Here is a 16,295-nt window from a genome sequence, read left to right as displayed (position 1 = left end):
CAAAACGTTTTCGGCTCGTGCTTCGCGCTCGTATCATTATTGTTTACATGTAGCCTACGTATACCCATGATGTTCACGGTTGTAAAAAGTTCTTAGAATGTTCAATCGGGAAACATAAAGACGAAAATATTCCCCCTGTTGGCGAAAGCTGGACCCGCCACTGGTATAGTAATTACAGCTCATACATCATTTTAGTAGGGCCTACTTCTCTGACATATATGATGAGAAGTTAAACTAAATTGAAACCACAAAGTGCTTAAAATTTTATGCTTTCTGGTCGCATTTTCTATTAGGCTTGTAAAAAAATGTATTACAGCATATTCATGGATGGTGGTATTCGATTGCCTATTTGGATATGAAATAAGATACTTCAACATACATCTAAGGCATCTATTGCTTGGCGGGAGGTGCGCCATTGACGGTTTAGACAATTAGACAATGTTTATAGCGAAAAAGATTATTGTATTATTGAACCTTTCACTTATTTACACAATCTGTCGTCAATACCAGGGGCCGTATTTTGAAAATTGTCTTTAGAGAAATATTCTTGTATCTATAGAGTTACAATAAAATCCGTATTCCTATAATTATTGTATCTTTTCTTGTAAATTTTCTTGTAACTTTCGCTGAGCGCGTATGATGTAAGAGCTATAATTATGCGTAATGTAAAAAAACGGCGCATAAATATCCTATTGCGCAAGATAACATATCGAGATAATATACAAATATATTCTGCCATAATTTCGAGTTTCTGGTTAAAACTATGCCCCGGTGCCTCCAATAGTACCATTCACTTCGGGGCTGCGCCCCTCAGTGAATAGTACTGTTCTGGAGTCACCTCTTGCCCATAGTTTTAACCAGAAACTCGAAATTATGGCAGAGTATATTTGTTTTATATTTTGGATCAAAAATTTTAAACAAAAGGAAAAAACAGAATAATGGCTTACTTTTTATCCTCTCTTGTCACTCTGATGGTCTTGTGCTCGTTTCTTAAATAATATCAAATTTTAATGAAATCCAAGTTTTAATAGTCAATGAAAATGTCTGAAAAAGTCAAAGCATAAACTGTAGTCTAAAATTTTTTACACTATTTACATCCTTTTATTAGTGTGTTTTTGGCTAATTGTTGTAAAAATTTACAACACAGCCATGGAAATGGTACTGCTGGGACTAAAGATTTTGCTGGCTCATGTTCATTGTTCTGAAAATCCGGTCTGGTTTTTGTTCTGGTTGTGGTGGTACGTGTTGTTGATCATGAATCTCTTCGTAATTCAGAATTCGCTGCAACTGACTGTCAGTTAGATCAAGTACAATATCTACATCATCATTTTCTTTGTCATCTGTCTGATCTGATGTTGCAGATGTTGATGGTTTATCAGGATAAATGGCGGATAGAGTATCAGACATATGATGCTTGGTATGCTCACTAGTACGTGCATAGTTCTTTATCGATGTCTTCGAGCGGTGGCCTGACACAGCCATGATATCTCTCGATGCATATCCTGCATGGTCTAGCAAAGTAATGCTTGTTGCTCGCAACGAATGATAAGTGTAATGCTTTGAACAACCAGCAGCTTCACAGATGACACTAGTCATCTTAGAGAGAGTCCATTTTCCCAAAGGTGAATTGGCATACCATACTTCATCTTCCTAAGACTAAGTAACCCTCTGCTTTGGCCTCTGCCACATCCATTTGCATACAGGATTTAGTTTGGATAAGTAATTTTTCATGTTCATAACTGGGCACCTAGGGTTTCCCTTGAGAGCATACACTTGTCCCCCTTGACATCTGTTCATCATTTTGATGGTTTTTAGTGTGCATGTCTCGAAGCGTATAGTATTCAGTGTCACCATCCACATGAAGAACAAAATCATCTACTTCCATCTCTCTTACATTCTCCATACCACGGTTTGGAAAGTATATGACTGTGTCTAAAAACACATTTCTTTGCAGACCTTCAGCTGTACCTAAATCAAGACTGGCTTTGATACGTGCCATATCATCATTAGTGATAGGGGGATGTTTTACATTGGCCTTGCCACTGGTTTTCAGTTTAACAAGAAGAGCCTTAAAAGTCTTATTAGAACGCGAAAACTGCTCACCCTTTACAATGTCCACTCCTCTAGTTTTTATGAAGTGACGTTGAAGTGCAAACCGAATTGCTTGCATTGACTTCTTCGTGTACAGATCTCCCTTCTTGTTACGTGCATCGGTGTAGAACTGGGACAAAACTCCATCGAGGGCTTCGAGGCTTAAATCCTCAAAATTCACTTGAACTTCCGAACAAAGTTCGCGGAAAACTGATAGTCCATACTTGATCTGCTTCTTGGTATTTTCACTGTCCTCTGAAGTGATTAAATCATCCAAATCTTCGTCAGTAAACTGACCGAATCTCCGAGCACCGGAGGCCGCCATCTTCGTATGTTTACAAATGTCTTTATATCGAAAGCTGGCGCTAGATTATTGCAGGTGATCGGTCATTGAAAAACGTAGCCGCGACGTCGCAAGAGTCGCCCATGGTAAGCACTCGAGCTCTCGTATACCCCGTTGAATGTTGGTGATTTTGATATCACGCGCATCAGGCTTATGGCGCCCACGTACGTGCAGTCGCCGCTGGCTAACGTCAGCTTAATGGACGACGCCATATTGCCAGATTCAGGCAGATTTGGCCCGCGCCCTCACCGGCTAACGCTCGGCTAAAACTCGAACGCCATTCACCCATACACTAATTCCCCTTGATTACCGTTGTTAAAAACCTCTGTCAAATCTTTTCCAGCATTTTTATGAATTAGCGATTGATGTTTTTCCGTTTATCAAATATCCTTCATTATACACATATTTTTTTCATATTTATAACATTTTTATTTTAATCACAATTTCAGTCCAAACGCGGGTCAGTTTTTGTTAACCCACGTTGTTTGTGCATGCCCACGTATAGCCTTACGTGTATTGAAAGGAATGATGTTGGGTCGAAAAACAGAATTGTTATTGTTTGTTCCTTGTTTGTTGGGGATGAAACTATGATGGCGACCAGTCACGTTTGACTGTACCGCCAAATAGTTAAGATTAATTAATTAAGGTCAAGGTGAGATAAGAGAAATGAGCAAGGGGCATTGTGGTGGGGGGGGGGGGGGAGGGAGAGAGAGAGGGGGGGGGGGTGGTTACGAGGGCCGAGTGGGGATACAGTTTCATCATGCAGTACAGGGCGTCGATGAACACTTTTATTTTTTTCTCCAAAATATGGAAAGTGACAGAATAATCAGAAAAAGGTTGATTGGTTCTGATTTTGAAAAAAAAACAGAATTTATCAAGATTGCTGTTATTTGATGCTTTTTCAATCAGTGCCCTAAACAGAACAGAATTAGACTTCTTTCATAATACCTACTGAACATATCCAGCTCTACAGCTCATGGTTGTAGAATTTAATTTAGTTTCTCTGATAAGTATAATTCTTTCAAACAAATCAAATTTTGATTAATCGTATTTCATTTATTTCACTCTTTTCTTTCGCCTCGTTTTTTTTTCTTCCAAAAAATCAGGGAGCTGAAAAATATGAGAGCTTGAACCTAAAGATATGGGGTAGCTATGACGTTGGAGGGGGCGCAGCCTCATGCACTTGCAGATCCAAATCAATTTTCATAGGGGACACTTAGAGTAGCCCCTATTTCTTTAATATTATTTTTACAAGCAAAAAGAAGTCAATGAAGACATCAGGCCACCGACAGCTGCCTCGTCAAAGGGGGGGGGGGGCGGTCGATTATTTTGAGTATTTTTTTTCATTTTGTCTTCAATAGGGGTGGTCAATTAATTCTATATACACTTCTATTGTCTTTATATATGGGGGGGTCTGCTACTGAGCATGTTTTTAAAAGGGCTTAATAAGGGGCTTAATACAACAGAAATTGTACGATTTAACACAATAAAATGTATCATCGAGGTTAATACTAAATTAATACATAATTAATCATTGTTTTAATTGAAAATGAAAATAATAAAGGCACCCATAGATCTTAACATCTCATAAATACAGGCCTAAACCTGTATTGGAAGTTGAACAGGCATAAAGTATAAATTTTTAGCTATAGCTGATGCTTTGATCCCGCAACCAAATAATGTTATCATAAACTCTAGTAGATGTTATATCAGTCATGTCAGTGGCGTAACAAGTGAAAATAATTGAGGGTACTACGATAGGGAGTATCAGGCAAAATTTATAAAATATATAGTTGCAAGCAAGCGACATAAGCATAATTTTGACTTTTGGTTACAAAAATCCAATCGAACAATTTCGCAAGATTCTCTTACCTTTTCCTTTTTTTTTCTTGTTTGTGAATTTAATTTGGGGGCATGCAAGACCCCCCCCCCCCCCCCCATACAGCACCACTCTTTGTTGTCACTGTCTAAAATTTGATTTAAACTTTGAGAATTTGAATTTCTTATCTAAGTAATCCAAAGGGATAAGACAAAAATATTTGCAGATTACTTATTTCAAAGTATTTTTATACCTATAAGTTATAACTCCCCAACTCTGCTCTAGCTGCACTGCACGTTGCCTAACGGCCTTCCACCAAAGGGCCAGGCCGACTCGCCCCGTGAGCAAGTGACCGCGTTCGCGTAAGTTCACCCGAAGCCATGACTAAATTCTGACCATAAACATCACCTAACTAATCACTCTCTGACAATATTTCAAAGTATCTTTTATTACAGTCGATCCTTTGGGCCATTAAACGATAATATTTCCAATGTTATCATGACAAACAATTTTAATGAGATAGTGGCATTGTAGAAAAAACAAATTTATAAGCACGAAATGGCACCAGATAAATCATCAAACATACAGCGCAGCGTTCGGGACTGGTGAGTGGTACGGCTCGCTTGGAGTTTTCGCCCCGACGAATTCGGCGAAAACGCTACCATTGCGCCGTGCGAATGTTCAATCTGCGGCTCTCAATCAGAGACTTGAATGTCTCTTTTTGCATTATCGAAAATGTATCATAGACTTTGTTTGATTTGTTTACAAGTAAGTTGCATATCCGTCGTGATAATTAGAAAAATCCATGATGTCTTCTTCTAATTCTGTAAAAATTACCTCTTCAAAGTGCCTGTGTCAGAAAATTGCCGGATATCGTAAAAACTTGCCTAAAATGTCTCTTTTTGAAAGTTCATCCATGGTCTGGAAAAAAATGTTATAATTTATGTAGACGTATACCGTAAACAAATACATCCTCGATCACTGAAATGAAGTGTTTGCTAAGCTTTTATATCTCAGACCGCGTTACCATGGCAACTTGGGAAAACCTTTATTTTTTAGTAATAAAATTCTGGTTTTAAGGGTCATTTTAGAGACATAAAACTAACCATATTTTGAAGTATTGGGTTTAAATTTCACATAAAACTGAATTATCTATGTTTATACTGTACTTTCGTATATGAATATTCATATTTCTTATAGAATCTTAGTTTTTGATTGGTCAATGTTTCAGTCATGGGTAATAACTGAGCGTAAAATAATCTGAAAATGCGCATTTTATCAGCAACCAACAAGCAAGATGGCGGAACACATTAAGTTGGCGCTATGCACGTACGTGCGCCGTGACGTCATTTCCCCAAATAGTTTTACTATTTGGGGAAATGACGTCACAAAAATGACGTAATTTTCCCAAATAGTATGCATAGCTGCCAACATTCCAAAATAGTTGAAAATACACATAATCACGTGAAGCTCTTTTAGCCAATGACCGGAGGATAAATTTTTGATCCAAAATATAATAAACAAATATATCAGGCTTTGAGAAAGTATAGTGGAATTATTTATCCGAGTTTGGTCTGGCAATTACTATTTTCCCGAGGGGCGAAGCTCCGAGGGAAATATACTAGCTTTGCCAGTCAACCGAGGATTAATAATTTCCACTATGCTTTCGAATGAAACGCCTGATATATTTGTTTTATATCCTACTTATAATAATTTGTAACCAAAATCTATGCGCTGAGCTTGCAAAGTCCGGTTTACTTGCGTTGAATTACCAACTTTTCTCCGAGCAGGTTAGTGCCTGCGCCGACGCATCACGGGACTTGCCCGGGAAGCGCGTTTCCGTTTTACACCCTGGCGAAGGCAATCTCCGCAGAAATAGCTAAAAACCGACTAGTGAAGAGTCTACACACGTCGCTGGTTTCTCCCCACACCACTACATGCAATCTACACAGTCACTGAACTCCGTCCAGCACAGAGTTCAGTGACTACTCGGCCACGGCACTTCATGTACAGAGAGCAGCCGTCATGAATTAAATCCAAACATGCTTTTGCAGTGGCGTTTGTATACACAAGGAGGGGATTTGAAACCCCAAGAATTCGGGCAATAACCAAAATTAATTTAGCAAGCAGTAATAATAATGATAAGACAAGAATAATAACAATAATACAAAACGAAGAAGAATCTACAGGAAATCTACAGCATGTAGATTGAAGCCAAGTTGTTTCCACTTATAATTGTTTCATAATGATTTTAAACAATGAATTGTTAGTTCTACTACTCCTACTACCACCGATACTACTAGTACTACTGCTACTACTAACCAGTATTTTAATTCATCGTTTAGAATCATTATGAAACAATTATAATTGGAAACAATTGGACTTCTACATGCTGTACTGCTTACTAAATTAGTTTTGGCTATTGCCCGAATTTTAGGTTTTTCACCTCCTTGTGAATACAACAGCATGTTCGGAATTGGGATTTAATTCATGACTGTTGCGTGGCCGTGTAGCTGCAATGGTGTGGGGAGATCTAGGAACCGGCGACGTGTGTAGACTCTTCACAAGTCGCTTTGTCGCTATTTTTGCGGAGATTGCCTTCGCCAGGGTGTAAAACGGAAACGCGCGCCCGGCGCGAGAGCTCACTGGCCGGTGCGCCCGAGAGTTTAGCTAAATATCCAGTTTTCTGAAAAAATGACGTCAGAATATTGGTATAGCGAAAAAATATATCGAGGTCTGACGTCACGCAACATCATAGTTGGAATATATTTGATCACATGATGCTATTTGAACCAATCACTATACATGATTCAATCTATGTAGGATAAAAAAGGTATTCTAAAAAGAGGCAGGGGGCTATTGTAACTTATTGTTGCATGCGATATTTGTCCGTCTGCAATAATTATTTCTTGCTGCATCCCGCAAGAACAACATGTTTTACAAAAGGAGACATTCCATCAGTGGCGTAACTACGGGGAGGGGGGCATGGGGGGCACGTGCCCCCCCCCCCAATCGGCTGGCAAAAAAAAAATACGGGGAAAAGGAGAAAAAAGGGAAAAAGGAAGAGAAACGTAGTGGGGAAAGAATTATTGTTCATTATAATGTTATATTAAATAGTGTTATGTTACATATTAAGAAGCATTTTTTCATAACTTTATGAAACGTTATTTGCTTCATTGTGTCTTCATTGTTCCTGGTGCTCGCATAGACTGTTTAACGAGATATATAATCCTGTTGTACTAAAACCTCCCGTTTTCAAATCAATATACAACAAATATATTTTTCCTCGCAATTCGAGTTATTATTGTTTTATGTAGTGACATATTCTTCTTTTTCATGACTACTTAAAGTGATTGCCCTATTGTAAGGTCTTAATATAAAACATTTCCTGTCCGTGCTAACGTTTGCATTAGTGAATTGGTGAGATTTCTGCTCTTCATGAACTCCTAAAATCAGTCCTTAAAATGACGATTTTTCTGATCTGAATATCAAATTTTTTTAGCTCGCGCTTCGCGTTCGCATCATTTGATTAGTGAAATACGTAGGGTCTTAGTGAATTCCTACAAGCAAGCCTTAGAATGCCCCTCTTCAGGTCTAAATTTCCTAAATTTTCAGCTCGCGCTTCGCGCTCGCAGTATTTGATTAGTGAGATGCGTATGATAATCATGATTACAATGACTTCAAAAAGTGCGTCATGTGTTTAGATGTAATTCTAATTTCTAACAAAATCAGCAAGCGCTTGGCACTCGCATTATATGACTATGGTGAGATATTTATACTCTTAATGGATTCCTAAAAAACATAGTCCTTAAAATATCCATGTTTGGGGTCAATATATACACAATTTTCAGCTTGCGCTTTGCGCTCGCATTATTTGGTTAGTGAAATACGTACGGTCTTAGGGAATTCCTACAAACAAGCCTTAGAATGCATCTCTTCAGGTCTGAATTTCCTAAATTTTCAGCTAGCGCTTCGCACTTGCAGTATATGATTAGTAAGATGCGTATGATAATCATAATTACAATGACTACAAAAGGTGCTTCATGATCTGTGTTTAGATGTAATTCTAACAAAATCAGCAAAGGATGGCACTAGCATTAGATGACTATGGTGAGATATTTATACTATAATAATAATAATAATAATATAGGTATATTTACCCAGGGTAGCCACTTCAGTTTCGAAAACTGTTCTACCAGCGGGCCCTGCTATTATTATTACCCCGGCTTTAGCTGAGCTGCCTAGGCGCTGAAGGAAATTATGCCATGGCTGGGATTCGAACCCACGACCCTCTGTTTCAAAGTCAGAAGACTAATCCACTGGGCCACAACGCTCCACTCTTAATGGATTCTAAAATATAGTCCTTAAAATTTCCCTGTTTAGGGTCAATATATACAAAAAAATTTGCTCGCGCTTCGCGCTCGCATTGTTTGTTTAGCGAGACAGTTATGTATCATGATTTTAAAAAGATTGCTTATAATGTCCCTTTTTAGCTCTGAATATCAAAAATTTTCCGCTCGCGCTTCGCGCTCGCACTATTTAATCAGTGAGATACATATCCGTTTAATGGCACTGCATGTCCTTAAAATATTTCTATTAGGTCAGTATACCTGACAACTGAGCGCGCTTCGCGCGCTCCCTAAGTGACTCGACATTTTTGCTGGTGCCCCCCCAATGCCGTGACCCACGGTACGCCACTGCATTCCATAGATATTATACTGACGGATTGGAAGACTTTTCAGCCATTGAAAATTGGTGTTCAAGACGATGAATATTTTCAGAGAAAATATGGCTTCAAGAAGAGCCACTTGTATTTTAAGCAAAGAAGTGCACAAGCATAATCGTCGGGGGCGCAAGGAAATTACGCCTCAAATCAACAATGCGCTTCATTGTTTTTCAGAAGAGATGCTTTTATATATTGGTTGCAACGAACGTAGAGGGCAGCAACATACGGCAGTGTTGCTTTTAGGAAGGTCCACTTCGCTCAGATTTTGTGACCATCTTCTCCCAGGCCAGAGCACAAAAGTTAATAATGATTCTTGTAGTTTACATAGCAATAAAATATACATAGACTGATGACATTTGTTTTACCGTTCTTCTGCTTAATTTCGCTGCCCCTACCAAATCTACACAAGCTAACGCCAGAGCCAAGACCGTGATGTTCTGGTCCGGCCGCGCCGAAACTTCCCCAGTCACTTGTACCTCGGTGCGCGTACTGCGCTGCGCGAACGATATGCTGGTCGCACTGCACTGGCAGGATAATCTCGACGCGACTCGAATTAGCTAGATATGGACTTGAAGGATATAGACTTAAACTGTCATTGACGTGGCACTATATGGCGGATGAGGAACGATAAATATTCAAGGTTAGAATTTTAATTTTCACTTACTGTGTAGATTGTAGTCTGAAAATCTAAAATGATCATGCTATATCAACAAATCCAGCCCACATTTTGCAATCCATCAGGCAGGATCGAATACGGCCACTAAACTAGCAAAAAGCCAAAGTCAAGCCCTAGTCTAACGTTAGACCTAATATTAGACAGAAATTATCTGGTTCAGTATCGAGCTATGTATATTCCGACGGGTCTTGACTTGAGAACTATCAAGGGGCGAAGGTCTATGTCACATTTACTATTTTCATACCATAATTTTACAAAAATTTGTGTTAGCATATGCATGCAGCCAATCGTACCCTACCTCATGCAGCATCGACCGGCCCGGGGCGCCGGCGCGGTCAATGCCAGCGATGGCACTTGTATACTCAGGAGGCGGTGCTTGATTGTGTAGGCGCATTATGGTGCAGCGAAATTTAGATGAAGACGTATCTACCTCACGTATACTTGATATCATATTGATATGCAAAGTCTTAAAACCGTTGTCACCACCATGTAATATTTTATGAAAAATACAGAAAAAAGTATTTCTCATTTTTAAGCATGATATTTGATGTAAAAACAATTTAAGCAAAAATAATGATAAAGAGGAAATAAAAATAAATCAACTCTACAATCTACTAAAAAAAGTGCTCTGAGAGGATTTCGGTGGTCACAAAATGAGCTTGACAAAATCCGGGTGAGATTAGCAGACTGGATTATTTATGACAGAATTTAATCCTGTTTTACGGAAGATGTACAAAAAATTTTGACAATAATTTTGTGATATATTATTTTTGAAATGTGATACATTATTATTCAATGCTTTGTATATTTTTTGTTTTTATTGTTTTAATCTACTTTTGTCATAATATATTACTTTACCTCTATTTTGCTGTCACTCCGTGAGTGTATTGTAACGGATCATGTTTTCGTTGGCATGACTACCAAATTGTTCGCGCACTTCATTTGTATGCGCGTATCGAGTGGACCTTCCTAATAGCAACACACTTGTGTGTTGCTGCCCTCTACGTTCGTTGATTGGTTGACCCAAGCTTATAACAAGCTTAATAATTGGATGATGATAAAAAAAATTGGGCATGTCAGAAATAAAATAGGGGACGTCCTTACAGAGATAAGACAATTTTCAGAATACCAATTTAAGGGAATTTTAGCGAGCTGTTATCTTGCTGACTTATAAAAAAAGTTACAATAAAAGTTAAGACAATTTTCAAAATACCACCCTAGGCGTTTTCCCAAATATAATGAAAAATAGCCAAGTTTTTCAACTGATAGTTATCAATCAAGTAACTGTGCTTATGAAATTCATGCTGATATTCTTCGGAAATATAATAGTCTTAAAATTGCCCATATGAATGTTCGAAGTATTTTTGGTAAACTTGATGAAATTAGCTTTCTATTAAAAAAACTAGAACTTGATATCTTATGTATATCCGAAACGTGGTTGAGCAATGCAATAAAAGATGGTATGATTTATATCGATAATTACAGTTTATTAAGATTAGATAGAAGTAGTAAACGTGGAGGTGGAGTATGTATGTATATTCGTAGTACTTTATCTTTCTGTCGACGGCATGATTTAGAGCATGATTCCTTAGAAGCATTATGGATAGAATTAAAATTAAAACACGAAAGTTTGATTATAAGCTGCTTATATAGACCTCCAAATTCTCAGTCCGAATTCTTTGATCATTTATTAAATGTCTTAGAATTGGCATCAATTGACAATAAGAAATTGTGTATACTTGGTGATATTAATATTGATTATTTTTATACCAAATGTAGTTGGAAAAAAAATATTGATGACATGGAGAACCTTTTTCTTCTAACTCAACTGGTAAATAAACCCACAAGGGTAACTCTGACAACATCCAAATGTATTGACCATATTTTTTCAACTAATTTTTATGATCATTTAATAACAAATGTTGTACCGATTTCTCTCAGCGACCACTACTTGACTTATACATGTCTTAATTTTAGAAATGAGTCTACTAGCCATAAAACAGTGCGTTTCAGGAATTATAAAAAATTTGACCAAAAGTTATTTCTTGATGATTTATCCAAAAGTTCAATATGCAATGATAATTTTTCGTGCAACGATGACATAAATACCGTATGGAAGAGTTGGAAAAATATTTTCCTTGATATATGTCATAAACATGCTCCCCTTAAAGTTATCAGAGTTAAAGAACGTTACTCTCCGTGGATAACTGGTGAAATTATTGATCTTATGTACCGGCGTGATTTCTTGAAAAGAAAATATTGTAAATCCAAAGCGGTAGATAATCTTCATCATGTTAAAGAATATCGTATTGTGAGAAATCAAATTACTAAATTAATAAGAAAATCTAAACGTCAATACTTTTCCGAGATTTCCACTAAATATAAACATGATCCAAAGAAATTATGGAATGAACTTACTTTGATGACTGGAAATACAAAAAACAAAAATGATGTTCCAGCTGAATTAGACTGTAACACAATGAATGATTATTTTATTAATGTAGGCAAAAAATTTAATTACAAAGAAAAGGATATTAACTGGAACCAACCACAGTGTATATATGAATTTGATTTTGAGCATGCTAAACCTGATGAAGTGTTAAAACTGCTCCTGAGTCTGTCATCCACAAGTAACGTAGATGTTATGAATTTTGATTCTAAACTTCTACGTTTAGCTGCACCTCTTATTTATAATTCACTAAGTCAAATTTTCAATTTAAGTTTATTGTCATGTATAATCCCGGACGACTGGAAAAAGTCAAGAACAACACCTATATATAAGGGTAAAGGATCAAAATCAGTCAAACTATAGACCAATTTCAGTCGTTTGTCATATTTCCAAATTAATTGAAAAAACTACTTCTCATTTATTTACAAAAGTTTGATCTTATCAATATTGATCAGTTTGCTTTCATTCCTAACCACTCAACTGTCATCTCCTTACATAGAGTTATTGACGATTGGTATGGGGCATTCAATGAACATGAAGTTGTCGGGGCATGCTTCCTTGACATTTCTAAGTGCTTCGATTCAATCGATCACAAGCTATTACTATTAAAATTAGAAAAATACGGCATTACTCGTACTTCATTGAAATGGTTTGAATGTTATTTAAGTAACAGAAAGCAAATGGTCTGTTGCCATGGTGAAATGTCATCATATAAAGATGTAGATATCGGAATTCTGCAAGGGAGTGGGCTTGGCCCGGCTCTTTTTCTCTTAATAATTAATGATATTTCTACTTGTCTCAACAGTGGTGAATGTAATATTTTTGCTGATGACGTGGTAATTTATTATTATGGTTCTGATGTCAATGAAGTTACTTTAAAAATGCAAAAGAATATCGACAATGTTAAAAAATGGTATGATAAAAACCACTTAAGTATAAACGTCAGTAAGACAAAGGTAATGCTGTTGAGAAATAGGTCTTATTCATGCGATAAGATTAATATTTTTATTGATAATAATTTGGTGGAACAGGTGAAATCCATTAGATACCTCGGTGTTGAAATTAATGAAAATTTGAATTGGAGTTCGCACGTTAATCAAATATCCAAAACATTAGCCTACAAGATATTTTCACTCGGTAAACTGAGACAATTTTTGAATAAATCCCTCCTTAACACTCTTTATATGACAAATGTTTTGCCAACTTTAGATTATGCCATTTCTGTTTGGGGAAATTAATATTGGTAAAAGGGAACTAGATCACTTAACACGATTACAAAAAAGAGCAGCACGCTACGTTACAGGTAATTTTGATTATGTTAACAGCCGTGGTGAAGATCTCATGAAGGAACTCAAATGGCCTACTATTGAGCAAAGACGTGATTATTTTTAGCCAAAATTATGTTTAGGTGTATACATGGAATGGCTCCTATCAGATTGTGTAATAATATTGAGTTGGTAGTTGATAGGCATGACGTAAGAACTAGAAATTGTGATACACTCAATGTTACATACCACCCAAACCGAATTTGGAATGTTTTAAGAGGTCTTTTTTATTTTCAGGATAAAAAATCTGGAATAATTTACCACATTTTCTTCAAAATCTACCTTCAATTAACTCCTTCAAGAGAATGTATAAAAAGCTCTTCCAATGTTAAAGGGGAGTGAAATCTCTGGGATAGGTAGGCTGGTGTCGAGGCGGAGGGGTCGAGGAGGCAGATCGGCGAGGGTTTGCGCACTTTTATTTGTTGCGTTGCCGGTGTGGGGGTCTCCGTAGCGTTGGTGATCGCATTGGTCGGGTGCTCGTGGCCTTCTCATTGTTTGTCCGATTTTTCTCGGGCTTTCGTTGGTCTGTTTCTTTGATTTTTCTGATTTCACACGGACTATTTTGTTCTAAGGGTTTCATTCTCCTCTAATACTTATCATATGAAGCATCATTTTGAAAGGTTGGGGTGGTGTTATCAGATTATCTTGCCGTGATTACTTAACTAGTTCGAACTGAATTTCATTTTTTTAATGTCATAATATAATTATCTACAGTATTTTTTTATCATATTTTAGTAGCTAAGTTTAAATATTTATATGTATTTTGCATCATGATATTATTGTAACTTTATATGTTTTTTATCCCTGTTAAATCAGGACATTGATCTAAAACAGCAATTTAGCTGATCTTTTTATCCGGAATACATATTTTCTAATGAATAAATAAATAAATAAATAAAGTTAATACCGATTTTTAAGAAAGTTGATCAATCCCCTATCAATTCAAAACTAAAGACCTATATCATTATTAACAACGTTTTCGAAATATTAGAAAAGATAGTCTTCTGTCGTACAGTTCACTTTTTGAATAATAACGAAATTGTAGGCCTACTGGCTGTCAGTTTGGTTTTGGCAAACATCAAAATACGTCACATGCTATCCTGTCTCTCATCAATAAAGTAGCAAGTTCTCTTGATAATGACTCTCATACGATAGGAATGTTTTTAGATTTCTATAAAGCATTCGATACAATATACCACATAACTCTTTATATAAATTGTCATATTATGGTATTATTAGAGGCATTGTTTTAGAATGATATCGTAAATATTTACATATGTCTGCATTCGTAATGATATGTCACAACTGAGAAATATTAACTGCGGTGTTCCTTAGGGTTCCATACTTGGCCCGCTGCTTTTTATAACACTTTTAACAGATCTTCTGGTTTTATTTTCATTTATTATATATGCAGATGATACCAATCTTTTTCTTTCTCGCAGAAACATAGAAACTCTTTGTCAGGTAGTCAATTCCGAATTGAAATCCGTGGCAACATGGAATAAGATCAACAAATTATCCCTATATCTAGACAAAAATAATTTCATGTTATTTAGTAATAAATTTTATGACCAATCATATTAAATAATACTAGATTTATACCAATACAATAGGTAACCACACTATCATTTTTAAGTATGCTAATTGATGACAAACTTTCTTTGAAACATCACACTGACAATGTATGTAAGATAAAAATATCTAGAAACGTTGATGTAATAAACAAGCTCAAATGGATATCCTCCCCCCTTAAAACGTTATATTTAACTTTAGTTCTACCCCACTTAAATTACTCAATATTCGCCTTGGAAAATGGCGCAGCAAATGATCACTACTACAAAGAAGGCTATGTGGATTATACGTCAGGTTCATTTTAGATACATGTACCATTTACGCAGTCTCTTTTATGCAAACAATACCCTAAAAATTAACGATATTTCTTGCAATGCTCATGTGAACCAGTATAACAACCACAAACTACCTCCCGTTTTTAACATAATTTTTCGAGTAAATAATAAAATTCACCATTACCAAACTAGAAAAATCAATATGTATCACCTATCAAGGACTCGTACAGCACTTTCACGGAACATTTTCTTATGCACTGCCCCGAATTTTGGAATTCCCTTCCTCTCAATGTAAGAGGGAGTTTTAGCTTAAGGACGTTCCACAGTTATGTTTGTGCGCATTATGATCTGCGCATAGTTTACACTCTGCGCACTGACGTAACAATGGATGAACAGGTGATTAATTAGCTGCAGGTATGAGCTGATTTTTTTCATCTTCTGCACTTTAACTGCAGATCCTATGTGTTATTTCATGAAACTAAAAAATGGAATTATTCCATAGACCATTAAAAAAATTCTCTACAATTGCAAAATACTTTACTCTGCAGTGCTGGCATGAATCACGAATATTACCCCGAGTTTGAATAAATGGTAGAGTGGTTCTGATTTTTTCTTCACATAGATACAAAGCATTCGGCGCATTTTTGGTGTTTTAAAAAGCACATTTGCTCTAATAAAAATGGTGATAGTTTCAAAACAAGCACATGAACCCCTATTTTTTAATGTTTGTACCTTTTAGGTATACCTTCCTCTACAACTCTGCAAATTTTGGTGAAAATGACATGGATTTTGAATAAAGTGCAGCATTTATTGTACGTTTGTAGATTGTTACTGACATTTCACATTTATTAGATTGGGATTTTGTTATCTTTTACGCCATTTTTAAGAACTGGCAGTGCTGTTAAACTTAAAATTTCAAACAAATTGCACTATAAATAGATTCTCCATTCTAACGATACAATTATTAACTCTCTTGCGAAATTTGATGACTTTTTCATGTATTTTGACTGAGTAATAGA

Source organism: Lytechinus pictus, chromosome 8, assembly GCF_037042905.1.
Source record: "Lytechinus pictus isolate F3 Inbred chromosome 8, Lp3.0, whole genome shotgun sequence".
NCBI classification, from domain to species: Eukaryota; Metazoa; Echinodermata; class Echinoidea; order Temnopleuroida; family Toxopneustidae; genus Lytechinus; species Lytechinus pictus.
The sequence above is the reverse complement of the archived record's forward strand: the minus strand, read 5'-3'. Positions refer to the sequence as shown.